Source organism: Lycium ferocissimum, chromosome 7, assembly GCF_029784015.1.
Source record: "Lycium ferocissimum isolate CSIRO_LF1 chromosome 7, AGI_CSIRO_Lferr_CH_V1, whole genome shotgun sequence".
Lineage (NCBI taxonomy): Eukaryota > Viridiplantae > Streptophyta > Magnoliopsida > Solanales > Solanaceae > Lycium > Lycium ferocissimum.
The window spans coordinates 40,481,817-40,499,033 of record NC_081348.1 but is presented as its reverse complement, the minus strand read 5'-3'; the positions used below and the strand labels follow the sequence as shown (position 1 = coordinate 40,499,033).

The 17,217-nt window shown below is 35.4% G+C and overlaps 1 long non-coding RNA gene across 3 annotated transcripts; it reads right to left on the bottom strand.

Annotated features, from left to right (window-relative positions):
* Nucleotides 1–5,820: 5,820 nt before the first annotated feature.
* Nucleotides 5,821–10,705, bottom strand: LOC132062837 (uncharacterized). Of its 3 annotated transcripts, none has more exons than XR_009416264.1 (4): nucleotides 10,587–10,705; nucleotides 8,134–8,303; nucleotides 7,063–7,721; nucleotides 5,821–5,935 (listed from the first exon to the last, which is right to left on the bottom strand). It is a non-coding gene; the product is annotated as an uncharacterized LOC132062837 (long non-coding RNA). The 3 variants fall into 3 exon arrangements; XR_009416266.1 differs by lacking the exon at nucleotides 5,821–5,935 and having other exon boundaries at nucleotides 6,704–7,202; nucleotides 7,432–7,721; XR_009416265.1 differs by lacking the exons at nucleotides 5,821–5,935; nucleotides 10,587–10,705 and adding an exon at nucleotides 9,752–9,847 and having other exon boundaries at nucleotides 6,704–7,721.
* Nucleotides 10,706–17,217: the final 6,512 nt, after the last annotated feature.

The following is a 17,217-nucleotide window of genomic DNA, read 5'->3' as shown; positions in this document are numbered from 1 at the left end:
TAAACTCTTGAATAGCTAGCTCTGAGATCCTTGGTGTGGCAAATATGAAGATCTTTTGAGTAATGGACTGCAACATTGTGTAATTTCAAGCAGACGCCCTTCCAATATATAATTACACAATGCATGAATATTTGTCCTATGTTTAGGTAACCACATACAATATAACACAATAACATCAATAATGTAGTCCCTAAAGAGTCTAGTTTAGGGAGAACCTATTCTCTCAATAATTTTTTATGATTTCAATATTAGTTTTCTCAATATGTAGGCCAATTGTCCAAATCATATTATAGTATTATGTCTCTTTCAGTATAATTTCCTTTTTCGTCTGATTTATCATCGTTCAAGGTTAGTAATTCTAAGCTTTCGCATAACGCCTTCATTTTTTCGATCCCAACACGATCTACGCAGAGGAGTCAGGATTTAAAGCTTATGGGTTCGGGATTGTAATTCGTTTAAGTTACTGGGTTCTAAAGTAACAATTTATACATATTCAATAAATTTTTCAAGACAAATACCGAATTTTAACCAAAGTTACTGGATTCGGCTGAACCCGTAACTACTATGCTGGCTCCTCCCTTGGTCTTACTGTCTTGTAACTCTTACCTTAAGCTAAGGCATTGGAATGAATTACTATTAAACTTCTACAACCTCCCCCACTTATACCTCCCAAACATTTGTCCCACAAAATCATGCAATATTTCAAGCTATACCTCGCCAGATGGTGATGGCAAAATTGGCATATTGGATCGGATTTGAGCTGGATTTAAAATGGATTGAATTCCACCCATAGGAATATGGGTAAAAAATTGATTAAGATATGAATTGGTAAAATGGTTCTAACCCACTTTAATCTCTTTTCCCCTCTTAGCTTTCTCTGAAGCTCCAAGCTTGTACTCTTATATCACCTGTATACACTATGAAAAAATCTCCATTATCCCACTGAATTTTCCACTGAATATCGGTGGGAAAAATTCTAAATAGTAGTGCTTTCATACAAAAATTATGAAATTTTCCAGTGTTTCAGTGATAACTAGTTTCTCACCATGCATTTTTTCAGTGAATTGATTTAGCAGGAATGAGATGGAAGAATCATGTTTTATATCACAATTTTTCACTAAATATCGTTGGGAAAATCGTCAGTTTCTAGTAGTGATACTTGTAAACTTAGCTTAGTCTTGCAACGTAAGGAGGCTATACTGTACTAGCTGTAGTTGCTACTTTGATGGCTCTGCTCAGGGGCGGACCTAAGTAGTGTCAAGAGAGTTCATCCGAACCCGCTTCGTTAAAAATGTGTAAAATCATCAGGCAAAATGGATATATAAATTAAATGAACCCACATGAACTAAAGATGAAGTGCGGATCAGTGGTCAAGCGGGCCAAATTTTGGCCCAGTTGTCCACGATCGGGCCTAAACAGGCTATATTCTTTTTGTTTAATTTTGCAAAGTTAAGGAAGAAGTATTAAAGAATAGACAACTCTAGTCCTAGGGCAGTGAGTGGCGGATTCTCTATTGCGATTGTGGGTATTATTTTTGTCAAATCAATTCAATGTAAGAATCTATTAATATTATTAGCTAGTTTTCCTTTAAAATTTATAATTTGAGAATTATATCAAAATGGTTTTAAATTGCTAGGTTATTTATACTTTGTAAATAGTACCTCTTATTTTACTTTGTTTAAATTCTTCTTTGATATATTAATAGCCTAAGAATCTTCTAAAATCGTTTTTTTTTGAATCTTCTAAAATCTTTTTGTGAAAGAAAATCTTATTTGAAAAGTATTTTTAGAAAAGTTTATTTTCTCATAAATGCTTTTGAAAAAAATACTTTTTGTGAAAATCAGTTTGTGTGTGGCCAATTAATTTAAAAAGCACTTTTGAGTAGCAAATAATGTTTGGCCATGCTTTTAAAAATGCTTCTAAGCTTATTTTTCTCATAAATGCTTTTCGACAAAACTATTTTTTTAGCTTTTGAAAAACTACTTCTGCTACTCCCCATAAATACTTATTTCCTCCCAAAAGCTTGGCCAAACACCCCACTTTTTTAAAATAAGCATTTTTTTTGAAAAAAGTACTTTGAATTTATTTTCTTTTAGAGAACATTACGGTCCAATACATGCAAGCCATCTAGTTTACTAAATTTAGCCCAACTCTTAAGTTATTACCTGTGTACCCCAATATAACTTGATTAAGCCCTATTTTCTGCACGCTCTCACTTCTCTTTCTTTTAACTTCTTTCTCCATATTTCTTCATTTATCCGTTTCTTCGAAGACTCTAGGTTTCTTAGATCTGGAAATTTATTGCGAAATCACAAATGGGTGGTGTGTCTTTTTGTTAGAAGTAATTTTGAAGTGCGTGTTCGATTAGTATAATAGTGTGGATACATTCGTTTATACAGTTATACTCCATTTATACACCGTTATACTGAATATATGCATCAGTGGTACATTGTATATACGATGTATATACAATATATAACGTACAACAATGTATAAGTATATATATGTGTTGTATAATAATGTATACAAGTGTATATATACTATTATACCTGATTTAGGAATATAAATATAAGAGCAAAAAAAAAAAAAGTAGCAGTTGTTGGAAAGGGATGGATAAACTCTGTAGAAATTTGATGAAAAAATAGAGCTTTATGCATTTAGTTTACATTAAAAGTTTGTTAAAAGATTTATTGTCCAAAATAAAAATGAAAAGATTAAGATTTGAGAGAAGAGCAAGCAAAAGTGTTAGAGATGGATGACCTGATAGGTGAGAAAGAATGAAGAATTAAGAAGAGGAGGAGACGTTTGGACATTTGATTAAATCTTACGGCTAATTAGAGTGCAAAATAAAATGGGGCTAGAGGGAGTGCAAACTGTTTAACTAAATGGTATATATGGGTAAGTTTTCCAAAAAAATAAGCTTGACCAAACAAGTTATAATCTACTAGAAGGGAAATCCCGCGCAATATATGAGCTCAACATGACTAATTTGATTATCTAATTTTATACAATTTACATAAGAACTTATAAATTAAAGGTATTTTATATTTCCTTACTTTACTTATAATTAAAAAATTGAAAACTAAGAACTAAATACATCTTCAAATGTAGATGCAAGCTCCGGTTTTATTCTATATGCAGCATTGTGTGATGAGGATCTTTCGAGGATCAAAGAGTTAGATCTTTCTCTTGTGAAAGACCAACCTGCAAAGTTTTAAAGCAGACTTCAATCATAAAGATATACTCCCTCCATTCATTTTCTTTGTTCACTTTTAACTTTTCACGTTGTTTAAGAAATAATAAATAAAGTGTATATTTTAACATGATGCCCGTATTAATTGGTATATAATTGTATTGAATTTGGAAAATGATTTGGAATGAGTAATTAATGCTAAGGGTAAAACATGAAAAATAATTTTTTTTTTTCTTGATATACAAAAGTGGATAAGTAAAATTAAAAAATCTATTTTTAAAATAATGGACAAGTAAAAATAAACAGAGGGATGAGTAATTATATGTTTGAGAAATCCCGGTAAGACAAATAAGAAGCACAAAGAGAGACTCCAAGTCAAGCACTTGTTTAGATTGTCCTTTATGGTCTGCTCCATGTACCAACAGCAGGATAATTCCTTGATTCTGTTCAACTTCATCATAAATGGACCACCCTGCTAATTGCTATAATATCTATGATTTAGTGTGTAAGTGCAAAATATCATTATACTTGGCTTTTTAAATATATTAAAAGACCCATCACAGTCTACTGCAAGAGGCAACTAAAGAAGTCTAATGGTTAGAAAAGTTGAGGATGACGCATTTTATTTTTAAATCATATAAAGCAAATTTGGAATGTAAAAAATTAGTCAGGATACGTGATAATATAGTGCGAGATTATAATATATCAGGGAAAAAAAAAAACATTAAAAATTCGCGCTGTGCGTATCTCATTCTGAGAGTTAATAAGTATTGATAATATTGAAGATTTGGAAGGATATGAAGCGAAAAGGAAGAACAAAAATCTCCAGTGGATTGCTGGCTTTGAATAGCACACTACCTATAAAGAGATGGTCACATTATTATCTGCAACCATCTTTTTCTTGGCAGCCAAAATGAAATCTTTTAGCCAATTTAATCTTCCATCAATAACTGCAATAACTTCAATCAAGCCTGGTGATGTACCCAATCTCTCCCAAATACTTGATTCAGAAGGTGGAAAATTCAAGTTAGGAATATAACTGCTCAATGAATAAGTTAAAAATCAATTTTGCCTTGTAAGGTTATAACCAAGCTTCATACAGGCAAAAGACTACAATAGAATGATCTAAGCGTTGCCATAAAATCATGCTTAGGTTTCATCCTGAAGCAAAAAAAAATTCAGAATCTTGAAGCCTAGCTAATAAAGTCAGAGTAGGTCAAATGAAAAGTTATAAGACATGCTGGCTATACAACACACCAAACACCATTGAACTTGTTAGGAGAACACAACTAATTTCAAATAATCTAGTTAAACCTAGAATGCAAAATAACTTGAAAGTATTGAAGAGTTTGACTTGTAACCGGTTGAACTAACCTAACATTTAGCATAAAAAGAAGTTGTACCAGCATCCAAAACACAACAAGAAAAGTGGTTTCAACCGCATCCAAAAACAGCAGGAAGAACTGACTTCAGCTGCATTCCAAAACAGTAGAAAAAGACATCACAGTGAAACTATTAAGGTACAACATATCCTATTACATAGGACATTGTTTATAGTCAATGATTTTTCAACTACCATAGTCCTACCGGTGATAGGAATGAATTCTCCACCACACTTAGATTATAGGATTTCAGACCTACCAAGGTATATCTTGGCACATCCCGGTCTACCTTTCCAAAAATCTATCAACTACCTCTTAATTCTCAAAAAGATTCTGATATTCCAACTTTCATAATTAGAAATTTAATTTCCTAAATCTTGTCTGCGATGATCCTTCGCTAGATCATGCTCAACATAAATAAATAATCCACATGCTTCAACAAAGTTTTAAACCACTTCTAATTATGGCCCATGTTCATAAAGTCCACAATTTCTTTTCTACTCTTCCTGCAACTTAGAATCCAAAAGACACATGCAAATGGAGAGAGTTACAATGTCACTCTAATCCACAACATGATAAAGCTTCCAAAGATGAAGAGAAAAATAACAACTGAATTCCACCACTGAAAGAGAAACCCCCCAAAACCAATCAGAAGCGGGAGAGTGGAAAGAGCAACAGTATACAGTGACAATCCATGTGATTATGGAGTTTAGTTGCGTGAGATCAAGGAGGAGAGAATAATAAGAAACTCCCACTGGCAGTTATAACCATTAACCAATGTGCTGGCCTCTCTAGACAAATGTCACCATGTTGGATGTTCCAAAGGTCACAATCATTAATCAACTACATGTAATGTATTCTGATAAATCAAACGACTAAGATATGGAAGAAACCATTATCTCCTCGGATCACCTGAGCAGTTTTCAAGATTACAAATTAAATATGTAATGAAGTACTGGGTCAAAAAAAAAAAAAAAAGCCTTGTAGGACTAAATAAGCAATGCTTAACTTACACTATGACCCTTCATATATATATATATAGAGAGAGAGAGAGAGAGAGACATTTACCTCGAGAAAAAGCCAATGTGGAAGAGCAATGCCAAAATATGTAGGTAGTAAATCAGAAAATAGAATCATTATAAGCTGCAAAAATAATTACATATACATACGTTCTCTGAATTATTCTGAAATAAAAATGAAATGAAGCCATAAATTGCAGGGTGCACATGAACCACTTCATGAATTATAGTTCAGTTTCTTCATGAACTTGCATCCCCCAAGCAAAGCAGGTCTTCGGAGAGCTAGGTACCACTCGACTCGATGCAAATTTCTCTATTTTTATCCACAGTAGTGGATCAATCTACACAGCATTAAAAGAAGAAAGAATCGGGGTGACAGTCTTGAAGAATAGAGTGACCTACTGAAATATTTCACAGACATTTCTCTTGACATGAATTGAGTGTCATTTAACTCAAACCAATAGCCCCTTTAAGAAGCAACAACAGAGATGAATGGATATGAAAAATTGACTGCCGTAGGATGACAAATAAAACAAAATTTTCAAGAACTTATAGGTTAGGCTTCTCTTCCATGCATGAATGAAATTGCCCAGATTCATGTGATTAATGTCATTAAAGGACAGCACACTAATAACTACAATCAAAGATGCAACGGGTAGCTGATTCTTTCTAAAACCAGTGTATCTCTCCTCCTAATTATTGCTCTAGATAAAGCAGCTTTACAAGTAACCTTTAAAATGGAAATGCCAAAAAGATAACTTGAGTATATATATAAATAATGTAGATTTTAAAAGATAAGAACATACCATTTGATTGCATATAATGGCAGTGTGCAACATGGCAGGTCTCTCAAATTATGCAACACAAATAAAGATTCTATTGAAATTCTTAAAACTTGTAACCAGCAGGTACCATCTACTTCTTCAAATATCTAGTAATATGTATAACCCAATTAAGAAACACCGTGATACCGGTATATAAAATTAAACTACAAAAAGTTTGTTACTGCTTCATTCAAGCATAGACTCTCCATTTCTTTGTCTTATTAGGGCAGGTGTTCAGCAACAGACAGCTATTTCCACGTTTTCATAATAATAGCTAGAAAAATGAGAATCATATTAAGATAGTTGTACTGAACAAAGAATAGATAAAGATCTGACTACATTAGAGGTTATTACAGAAATTGCCAGAAGAATTCACATGAAAATCAAGCTTTGTAGGCTAAAGTTAGGCTAACCAAGTATTTTGAACAATAAAAATAGAACTTACCTTTTATATATTCTTTAATGGTGTCGGTGATTCTAGGAGTTCTGCTTGATTAAAAGTACGGCAAGTTCAACATACAAATACAGTTTTAGGTCAATAAACACAATGATCGATTACAGGATGTAGAAATTACTCTGTTTATCAAATTGCATTATGGTGGAATCCTCAAAAATGAATGATGCAGGCAAAAAGCGCAAATTACCTGTTCCATTTTCTTGAGGCAAGCAGGAAAAGCTTGTGTCAGTATCGTCATCAGGTTCAATGGTAACTCTACATTCCCTTTCCAGAAATAGATAGCCAGTTTTCAGCTTGGACACTATGGGGTAATGTATCACCAATCATCTTAAAATTGTAGACGAAAGTAAGCTAAATCTTCCAAGCCAGATTCAGAACATCGCAAGGAAACACTCTTCAAATTAAAAGAAATCATAAAACCATGGACCAATTACTTTACAACTATATTGTAAAAGCATACATATGGTTCAACAATACACATGTGTGCGCGCACAAAGAGAAATACATAACAAAGAGACAATTGTGGAGAGGAAAGAGCAAGTAATTTAGACGGTACTTGACAACTCCAAGATGAACTTGAGAAGCGGTGAGTACCTCCGTTTGGTGCTTCATAACCTGCATAGAGATTGTCTTCCAAAAAGGTAAAAAGTTAATTGTTACACAATGATACACTAAACAAGGAAATCAGAAGGTACAACATATAAGTGTCCAATAAGTCATAAACATAAATACTCTTAAAACATAAAACTCTCACAGTAGACATGTGAGGGCTCGACAAAGTTTTAGCTCAACAGAAACTGTGTTATTCAGCCCTCTGTATCTTAATCTCTGCTCTTGATCCTCCACCTGTCAACATGTAACGAAGAAGCGAATGAGTTTCTTTTTTGTTTTCCATCGGTATTCAGTACTCGCTTTATAATTTAGCCAAACAAAATAAGACACGATATTTTTAATAAATGCAAAAGCATAGAAAAAACCAAATAGATGACTACATTCTGTAGATTAATACCAATGCAACCATCATTAAGTCCCTGGATTGATGTACAGTCTAGCGTAAATATGAATAAAGATAGAAAAGACAAGCTTACTGAGGCGTGATCCTCAAGCGCATACCATTCTGGACCACTAAGAATGCAATAATTTCACTGTTTCTGACTCATATCTCTCTTCTCTCGCTCTCTCTAATATATATAAAAAATACAGTGCTTCTCTTTCCCTATAGTTGCAATGATCGATGACTGAGGGATTTCAAGCATACCACATCCCACAACAAAGCAGACAAGACAGGCTTCGAGTCTCAGATTGTGCTGCTTTGCTCGCTTTTTACAATGATCCATCACTACTCATCCCCTTCAAATTTGCTTCTTCTTTCTGATAATAATCAGACTAAAGAAAAGGGCCTTCATTTGACGGATCCACAATCCTCCTCTGCGAAAGAAGATTTCAGTTATTAATTCGCCCTCGAATGGTAGAGATTTAAATGAGAGTTAAGCATCCCTTTGAGAATCCAAACAACTCATTCTTCCGCATGGTGAACAGACGGAAAGAGATATATCAAGTTGCCTACATCATATAGTATTTAATTTTGTAAAGAATATCTAAGTCGTAATGTCAAACACATGTAAGTTGTATCACCAATAAATATGAATGAAAGAAGAGTGAAAATTTAGGCGACATAAAGAAAGAAGTCTAGTTTGCTGATCATTATAAGTACTTCAGATTATAAGGTAAAAGAAAAGCCTCCTGAATCTCAATTTTCTAATTACGGTAATAACATAATCTACTTAGAATTAAGTTTAAAATCATGGCACATTGGTTTGTACAGGCCTTGAACATCATTTTTTCCATGTCGGTATGTGTCTAACTTTGACGCATTCTTCATAACAAATCTGATTAGTAAGGATATATATACAACATGTACATGTTTAACACCACAGAAATGTAAATTACAGGTTGTATCTCAAAATAAATCCACTGAAGATGCATTTCAATCTCATGCAGCTTTGCGTAGACCCATAAAGAAGACAATGTTTTCGCTTTAAGTAAGAGACTTATCGCAAAGCTGGAAATTTTTACCCCACAATAAAACCAAAAATACATCAGGAAAGAAGTAAAATTTATGCTTCTTGATAATTCAGCAACCAAAATGTTAACAGGATAAGACATAAATAAAAAATACAGAGTTGGATACAAAATACACTATTTTATTATTTGGAAGCATTTTGTATGGTCATATAAGAAAAGGTAAAACTTTAAACAAAATAGTCAGTCTACTGAGCAACAACCATTCCATCTTTTTAGTTTAAGCCAGTTTTGCATCTAGAAAACATGGCAGTAAGTTGTTATTAGATGTAATCTATCTAACCATGTATTGAGGTGTACCAACTATATTCAGTTTTTTTAACACAGGTTTATGTAGAATTGAGTGCTATGATTATAACCTTATAAATTATCTTATAATCCTTGAATTCGATACTACCTATCTGTGATGCATCATTAGATCATTAGTCCTCATGTTCTTTTAACAGTTTCAAAATTAGCCATTTTTTCCTATAATTCCACTTATTATGGCTCAGGGAGCAATTAAGCTCCTTCATATTCACTGACTGACCAAATCAATAATTTACAAAGAGAATGAAGGCGCCTAGGGAATAACTGATACAACTTACTTTAGATTATTACTTCAGTAATCTACCGGAATCTTCTACACAATCAATGTAAGCGGAGAGGGTGAGGATCTGAGTAAAGAGCTATAGAATTTGATAAAGGGTCATATGTCCTTGGAAATAGTTTATAATTATCTTTACATTCTATATTCATTAAATTGATCCATATGCTCATGTCATGATATTCCATTAATTTCCATCATTACGAACCAAGTAACCCAAAAAGAAGAATGAAAAAAGCTAGCCCCCAGTTCATAGCAGATGTCCTTGAGCACAAATTAGCCCCTGTATGCAAAAGGGAAAACTGAAATAGAAAGGACACAAATGGGTAAATTATAGCGACAGCTTTTCCCATTAATTACTTATTAAAAATACATCTTCTAAATACATTTCAGACAGAAGAATTGAATTACCACATAGAGACAGTCAGTGGACTTGCTCAAACTGCAGCTGCTCTGGTCGAGAGGAAATTAAAAATCCAATTGTATAGAGATTTTGGGAACTTGAAGCATCGATAGAGACGTCACACCTAGAACACAATTAAAAGAATGACAGGCTTGTAGCATATTCCTTCGTATCCAGTCTGTCACCAACCATGCATATTTCCAAGTTCTGGATTAAGTGGCCAATTAAATTGTACTGGTTTGTGCTCAGAAATTTAAAAACTTGTAAAACGTCAACTCAATTAAATATGATCCCATTCTCAACTCATTTTAATTGTAAATTTACTAATTCTCCAATATACAATAGTTTTGACCATTAAAAATTAATTTTAATGAATTTCGGTTGGATGTGCAATAGTTGATAAATCTAGCACTTCAACTTCAATTTTGTTGGTTTTGCTCATAACGGTCACTGCAAAAAGGTGTTAATATATGTGGAATAGAATAACCCATACAAAAGGGAAAACTGAAATAGAAAGGACACAAATGGGTAAATTATAGCGACAAAATTACTTATTAAAAATACAACAAACAGCAAATCAGACAATACCGATCGATGGGTTTGGCCTTAAAAATACAACAAACAGCAAATCAGACAATACCTTGTGATTGCAAATTTTGGGACATTGTGAACTACGAAGCATGATTAGTTACTTCTGTGACTCTAAATATAAGGGAAAAGGGCGGATATCATTTTCCCCCTAAAACAATCAATATTTGCGGAAATATCCTTGGTGGTTGAGTACTTTTAAAAAAAAAAAATACAATAACAAAAGTATTTTTTTTTTTATATTGTTAGCTAATTATTTATACAACAACAAAAATAACAACATACCCAGTGCAAAGCTAATTATTTATAGATTAATGAGAATATAAAAAAAAATTAATAATTAGATCTCAACAAGAAGTAATTAAAAAATAATTAGACTAAAGTAACTAGCTTATTTATTAAAACCAAAGCTAATTGAAACATATTTTTATGATTTCTTTATTTTAAAAATGCAAATAAAACTTATATAAAATAAGACTCTACTTTTACCTTTTTACACAAGTAAAAGTTACTAAAAATAATATAAAAGTTAAAATATCAAAACAAACTTATCCTCAATGATACTCTATTAGTATATGACATATACCAGGTTCGTATCTAAAGGACCAAGTTTTTTCCTGAAGGAATGAACCAACCCTCTGTGATACCCTATGAGTATATAATATATCCCATGTTGGCATCATAGAGGACTGGACTATTTTTTGGAACGAATGAACATCCTCTACATGATAACGCATTAATCGATATATGATATATACCATGTGAGTATCATAAAGGACTGAGTAGTGGTTTTTTAAAGGATTGAACCAATCTCTATGATACTCTGTCAGTGTATAATTTATATCATATGGGTATCATTGAGATTGAGTAGTATTATTTTTTAAGGAATGAATATGCCATATATGATACCTGGTCAGTATATGATGTATACCACGTGACTATCATAGAGTATTAAGTGTTTTTCTTGAAGGAATTACTGTCAGTCCTCTATGATGCCCTGTCAGTATATAATATACCAGGCTGGTATCATAGAGGACTGAGTGTTTTTCTTGAAGGGATGAATCGATTTTTTATGATACCCTGAGAGTGTCTGGTATATACCATGTGTGTATCATAGAGGACTTTAAGTTTTGAATGAATGAATCAGTCTTTTATGATACCACAACAAGGTATATGAACCAGTCCACAAACACTTAAATACCTTCGTTATAATTAGTGGAAAATGTTGATTATAATGAATCTTAAAGAATTAGTTGTGGAAGGTATTAAGAAATCTTACTCTCTAACTATCATCAAACTGCTAGCCCGCAGGTATTCAGCACTCAAGATCCAACTCCTACTCTAAAAATGTTGCCAAACCTGATGTTACACCTCGGAAATTTTTTCGTTAATGTACGGTGAATAGACTAACGAAGGGCACGAAGTATACGATGTTTCAATAAGTAAGAAATAGCATTTGATGACCTTAATTGAGATTTCAAAGACATTTGAGGCAAGGGAAGAAAGTGTGCCAAGAAAGGCAAGGTATACGTTATGTATCGGAAAAGAATTACGAGTAACTAGTTAATGATGACTTAATGATGTCTTAAGGAAGAGTTATAACGTCCCTTAAATTGTGAATGAAGTGTTAAATAAGTGCTAAGAAGGTTCCATAAGGATTTGAGATCAAACGAAGTGACGAGAATAAAATCGGAGAAAAGATAGATTATTCGACCAATTATACGGTCCGTATAATATTATACGGTCCGTATAATGGTCCGCATAATCATCACAGAGAAGGTGCATCACTGATGGGATTATATGGTCCCTTATACGGACCATATAAAATTATACGGATCGTATAATGTGCCGTATAATGGTCACAGAAGCGAGATGTTGATGGGTTGAAAGACTTATGATCATTCCATGTTGTTTAAGATATTGAAAGGTTGAAAGACTTAGATTATGAAAGGAGATAGAAAAATGGATTACAAAGATGAGAATAATGAGATTTTGAGTAGTAGCTTGGAATGAGTCATGATTCTTGATATGTTGTGATTATAATTATGTTATAAATGATATTAAGAACATGGGATAAACATTATATGCGAGTAAATGTAATAGTGTACTATGACCATGGTTACGGATGAATTGAAGTGAAATTGGAGAATATGGATAATGTAGGTGAATAAAGATTATTGCTTATGATGTTGTGAATGTTGTTATAGACGTTTGGGAGTTGATATGTGATATGGAGAGAGTTGTATAAACAAAGAAAGTGCTGCCTAACTTTCTCTAGCTTTAGTTGAGCACGTTCATGTGATCGATTAGCTAATGTTAATACGAACTCTCTTGAAGGTAGAGATGTGAGCATTGAAGGAGAATGATCAAGCGATAGAATAGCTAAGCGAAAAAGATATGTAAGGCTACTCCCTTCTTTCTAAGGCATGACTCCCATGGCATGAATTCTCCTATTTTCCCATGACTTTCATACATCCCGACAAATATGAATCTCTGATTATAAAGAGCTTCACATGAGATAGAGAAACGAGATATGTTACGAGCATAATGATGATGAGTTTAAGTCTAAAGAATTCTAAAGCAAGATATGATATCCATGAAGATAATGATCCTAAGTATGATCCATTAATGTTGTTCATTGTGTACACTCACCTTACAATGTTAGTTCCTTCAAGGTGAGATATGATGAATATGATCGCTCCATAATGTGATCGGGGGTTCTGGACCTTATGTCACCCCGATATAGTTATAGATTGTTTTTAAGCTCTAATGCATGTTTTATGACAAATGTACGATCATGATAAGGTTATGATATGCCATGAGGTTTAAATGATGATACGATTCCATCGTGCCTAGATGGCCGGACATGTCACCGCGAAGGCGGGCTGTATACGATTCCACCGTGCCTAGATGGTCGGACATGTCACCGCAACTGCGGGCTGCTTATGATTACACCGTGCCGAGGGGGCCGGACATGACACAACTAGTGGGCAGCGTATGATGGTTACCCGGACGCGGGTTAACGATGATGGTATATGTGATATGTTGATATACGTGATATGTTTAAAACGCAATTACTCTTAAAGGCTAAGCAGGTTATATCTTCATCTTATATTTCATGATTTCTTTATTATGTTGGTTTTATTCATGCCTTACATACTCAGTACAATATTCGTACTGACGTCCTTTTCTTTGGACGCTGTGTTTATGCCCACAGGTAGACAGGAAGGTGATTCAGATTCATAGGAGATATCAGCAGACTTCGAGAGCACTCCATTTTCCGGAGGTGCCATCATTTATTATTTTTTTTGTGTGTGTATATATATATATATATATTTTTTTTTTTGGGCACGACGGGGTCCTGTCCCATCCATATGTCTAGTACTCTAGTAGAGGCTCGTAGATACACATGTGTGGATAGTATGGTCTCACGATGTCCTTACTGTATATATATCATTTTGAAAGCCGAAGGGCTTATGTATATAAAAGTAATCATGTTTCAAAATGAAAACGGTTTCCCTATGATTATAAGTATGAGATTAATGAATGAATGCAGGACGAGTATGATGAGTACTAGAATGAGTGGTGCTCGGTGATTAGCCCCGGGTACCTGTCATGGCCCCTAGTCGAGTCGTGACAGAAGTGGTATCAGAGCAGTTCAGTCCTAGGAAGTGTCTAGTAGAGTCTTATTTATGGTGTGTTGTGCGCCACACTAATAAACAGGAGGCTACAGGGCATTTAGGAAAAATGACCATTCTTCTTCTTATGAGATCGTGCGATAGAGCCGTGATATAAGATTTTCTCCTCCCTAATGATGTGTTATGATTTCAGAGATGCCGCCAAAGAGAAAGACTGCAGCCGCCCAGAAGGGCAAGACTATGGTAGAAAGGCGGGTAGAAAGGGAGCCGCCAATGAATGTAGAAGAGAGTGAATCACATAATGAGGCTCCATCTAATACTTCTCCCACTGCGCCTAATTTATAAGAACAAGAGGGGGCTTCAGTTCCAGCTCCTATGCCTCCAGTTCCTCCCCCGGTTACTTCGGGTCAACAAATGACCGAGGCTATTCACTTATTGACATAGTTAGTTGCCGCCCAGGCACAGCGGTAGAATTTGGGTCCAAGTGACAGGGCAGTTAGTACCAGAGCTCGTGATTTTATGAGTTTGAATCCTCTGGAATTTTTCGGGTCAAAGCCGGATGAAGACCCGCAAGGATTTATTGATGAAATATTGAGAACATTGAAGATTATTCATGCCTCCGAAACTGAATCTGTGGAGTTAGCATCTTATAGACTCCGGGATGTGGCGGTCTTATGGTACAATAATTGGATATCCTTAAGGAAAGAGAATGCGCCTCCTCCAGTTTGGCAAGAATTTGTAGATGCCTTCATCTGCCACTATTTGACACCCGAGGTCCGTCGAGCTAGAGCGGACAGATTCTTAAATTTGAAGCAAGAAAATATGAGAGCCCGGGAGTATGGCCTCCAGTTTATTTCATTGGCTAGATACGCTCCCACTATGATGGCCGATATGGGAGATAGAGTGCATAGATTCGTGAGAGGCCTAGGACCGCATTTATTTAAAGATTGCTTGACAACTTCATTACAAGAGGGGATGGATATTTTTCGTATTCAGGCCCACGCCCAGAATTTGGAAGAGCTGCAACATCCGCAAAGGGGTGAGCGCGATATTGATAGAGGGCAGAGTAAGAGGGCTATATCTATGGGTACGGGTAGAGACTATAGAGGGGGATCGAGGCAGTCATATTCCAGATATTCAGGCCAGTCAGCGACTAATGTACCTCCCCGATATGCAGACAGGAGATTTGATCGCTCCATTCAGGACAAAATCAGAGTTCGAGAGCCTCAAGTTCTCAGCTTAGGGGTGATTATAGCCAGGGGAGACCACCCGTCCCACGATGTAGTCAGTGCAGAAAGTTACATTCGGGGCCATGTTGCCAGCGTACAGATGCTTGTTATGTTTGCGGACAAATTGGGCACGTGATGCGCGACTGTCCCTCGAGGTATGGCAGAGGTGGTATTCAGCCCACAGGATCAGCAGCCGGTTCTTCTTCTGTGCGCCCAATAGGGCAGATTCCCCAGATTCCAGTAGGTCGAGGTAGAGTCAGAGGGGGAACGTCCAGCTCAGGTGGTACTCAGCCCCATATTTATGCTCTAGCCGGACGACAGGATCTTGAGTCCTCCCCGGATGTGGTTACAGGTATATTGACTATATTCTCTCATGATGCTTATGCGTTGATAGATTCGGGTTTCACGTTATCTTATATTACTCCCTATATTGCTGGTCGTATTGGGGTGAAACCCGAGCCAATTAAACCTTTTGAGGTATATACTCCGGTTGGTGAACTCGTGGTAGTTAGACAAGTATACAAAAATTGTGTAATTGTGATATGTGACCACAAGACTAAAGTTGATTTAGTTAAGCTAGAAATGCTAGATTTCGATATGATTATGGGTATGGATTGGTTGGCCTCATGTTACGCTAATGTTGATTGCCGAATGAAAGTAGTTTGATTTCAATTTCCGGGAGGGCCCGTACTTGAATGGAAAGGTAATATAGTGTCTCCAAGAGGTAGGTTTATTTCCTACCTTAAGGCAAGAAAGATGATTGTAAAAGGCTACATTTATCACCTAGTTCGAGTTCATGATACCGAAGCAAAGTCGCCAACTTTCCAATCCGCTCCGGTAGTGAATAAATTTCTGGATGTTTTTCTAGATGAATTCCCAGGCCTTCCTCTGGAAATAGAGATTGATTTTGCTATTGATGTATTGCCATACACCAAGCCTATTTCTATTCCTCTGTATGGAATGGCTCCTGCAGAATTGAAAGAACTAAAAGCACAGTTGAAAGATTTGCTTGAGAAGGGTTTTATTAGGCCCAGTTCATCACCGTGGGGAGCACCCGTCCTATTTGTGAGAAAGAAAGATGGTTACATATGGATGTGTATTGACTATAGGCAGTTGAACAAGGTGACAATTAAGAACAAATATCCTCTCCCGAGAATTGATGATTTGTTTGATCAATTACAGGGCTCCAAGTGGTTTTCAAAAATCGATCTAAGATCGAGCTATCACCAAGTGAGGGTTAGAGAAGAAGATATTCCCAAAACAGCCCTTCCGAACGAGATATGGTCATTACGAATTTCGGGTGATGTCATTTGGGTTAACTAATGCTCCGGCAGTGTTCATGAATTTGATGAATACAGTATTCAGGCCACTCTTGGATTTGTTTGTAATCGTGTTTATTGATGATATTCTGGTATATTCTCGGACAGAATCAGAGCATGCAGACCATTTACGTATTGTCCTCGGAATTCTTTGAACTCGAGAATTGTATGCAAAATTTTCAAAGTGCGAGTTTTGGCTGAATTCTGTGACATTTTTAGGCCATGTTATTTCAGATGATGGCATTCGAGTGGATACTCAGAAAATTGAAGCTGTGAAGACTTGGCCAAGGCCTACGACACCCATGGAAGTCCGTAGTTTTCTGGGATTGGCAGGTTACTATAGAAGATTCGTGGAAGGGTTTTCCTCTATTTCAGCCCCATTGACAAAGTTAACCCAGAAGTCAGCTAAATTTTAGTGGAATGAAGCTTGTGAACGCAGCTTCCAAGAGTTGAAGGACAGATTAACTTCAGCCCCAGTCTTGACACTCCTAGAAGGG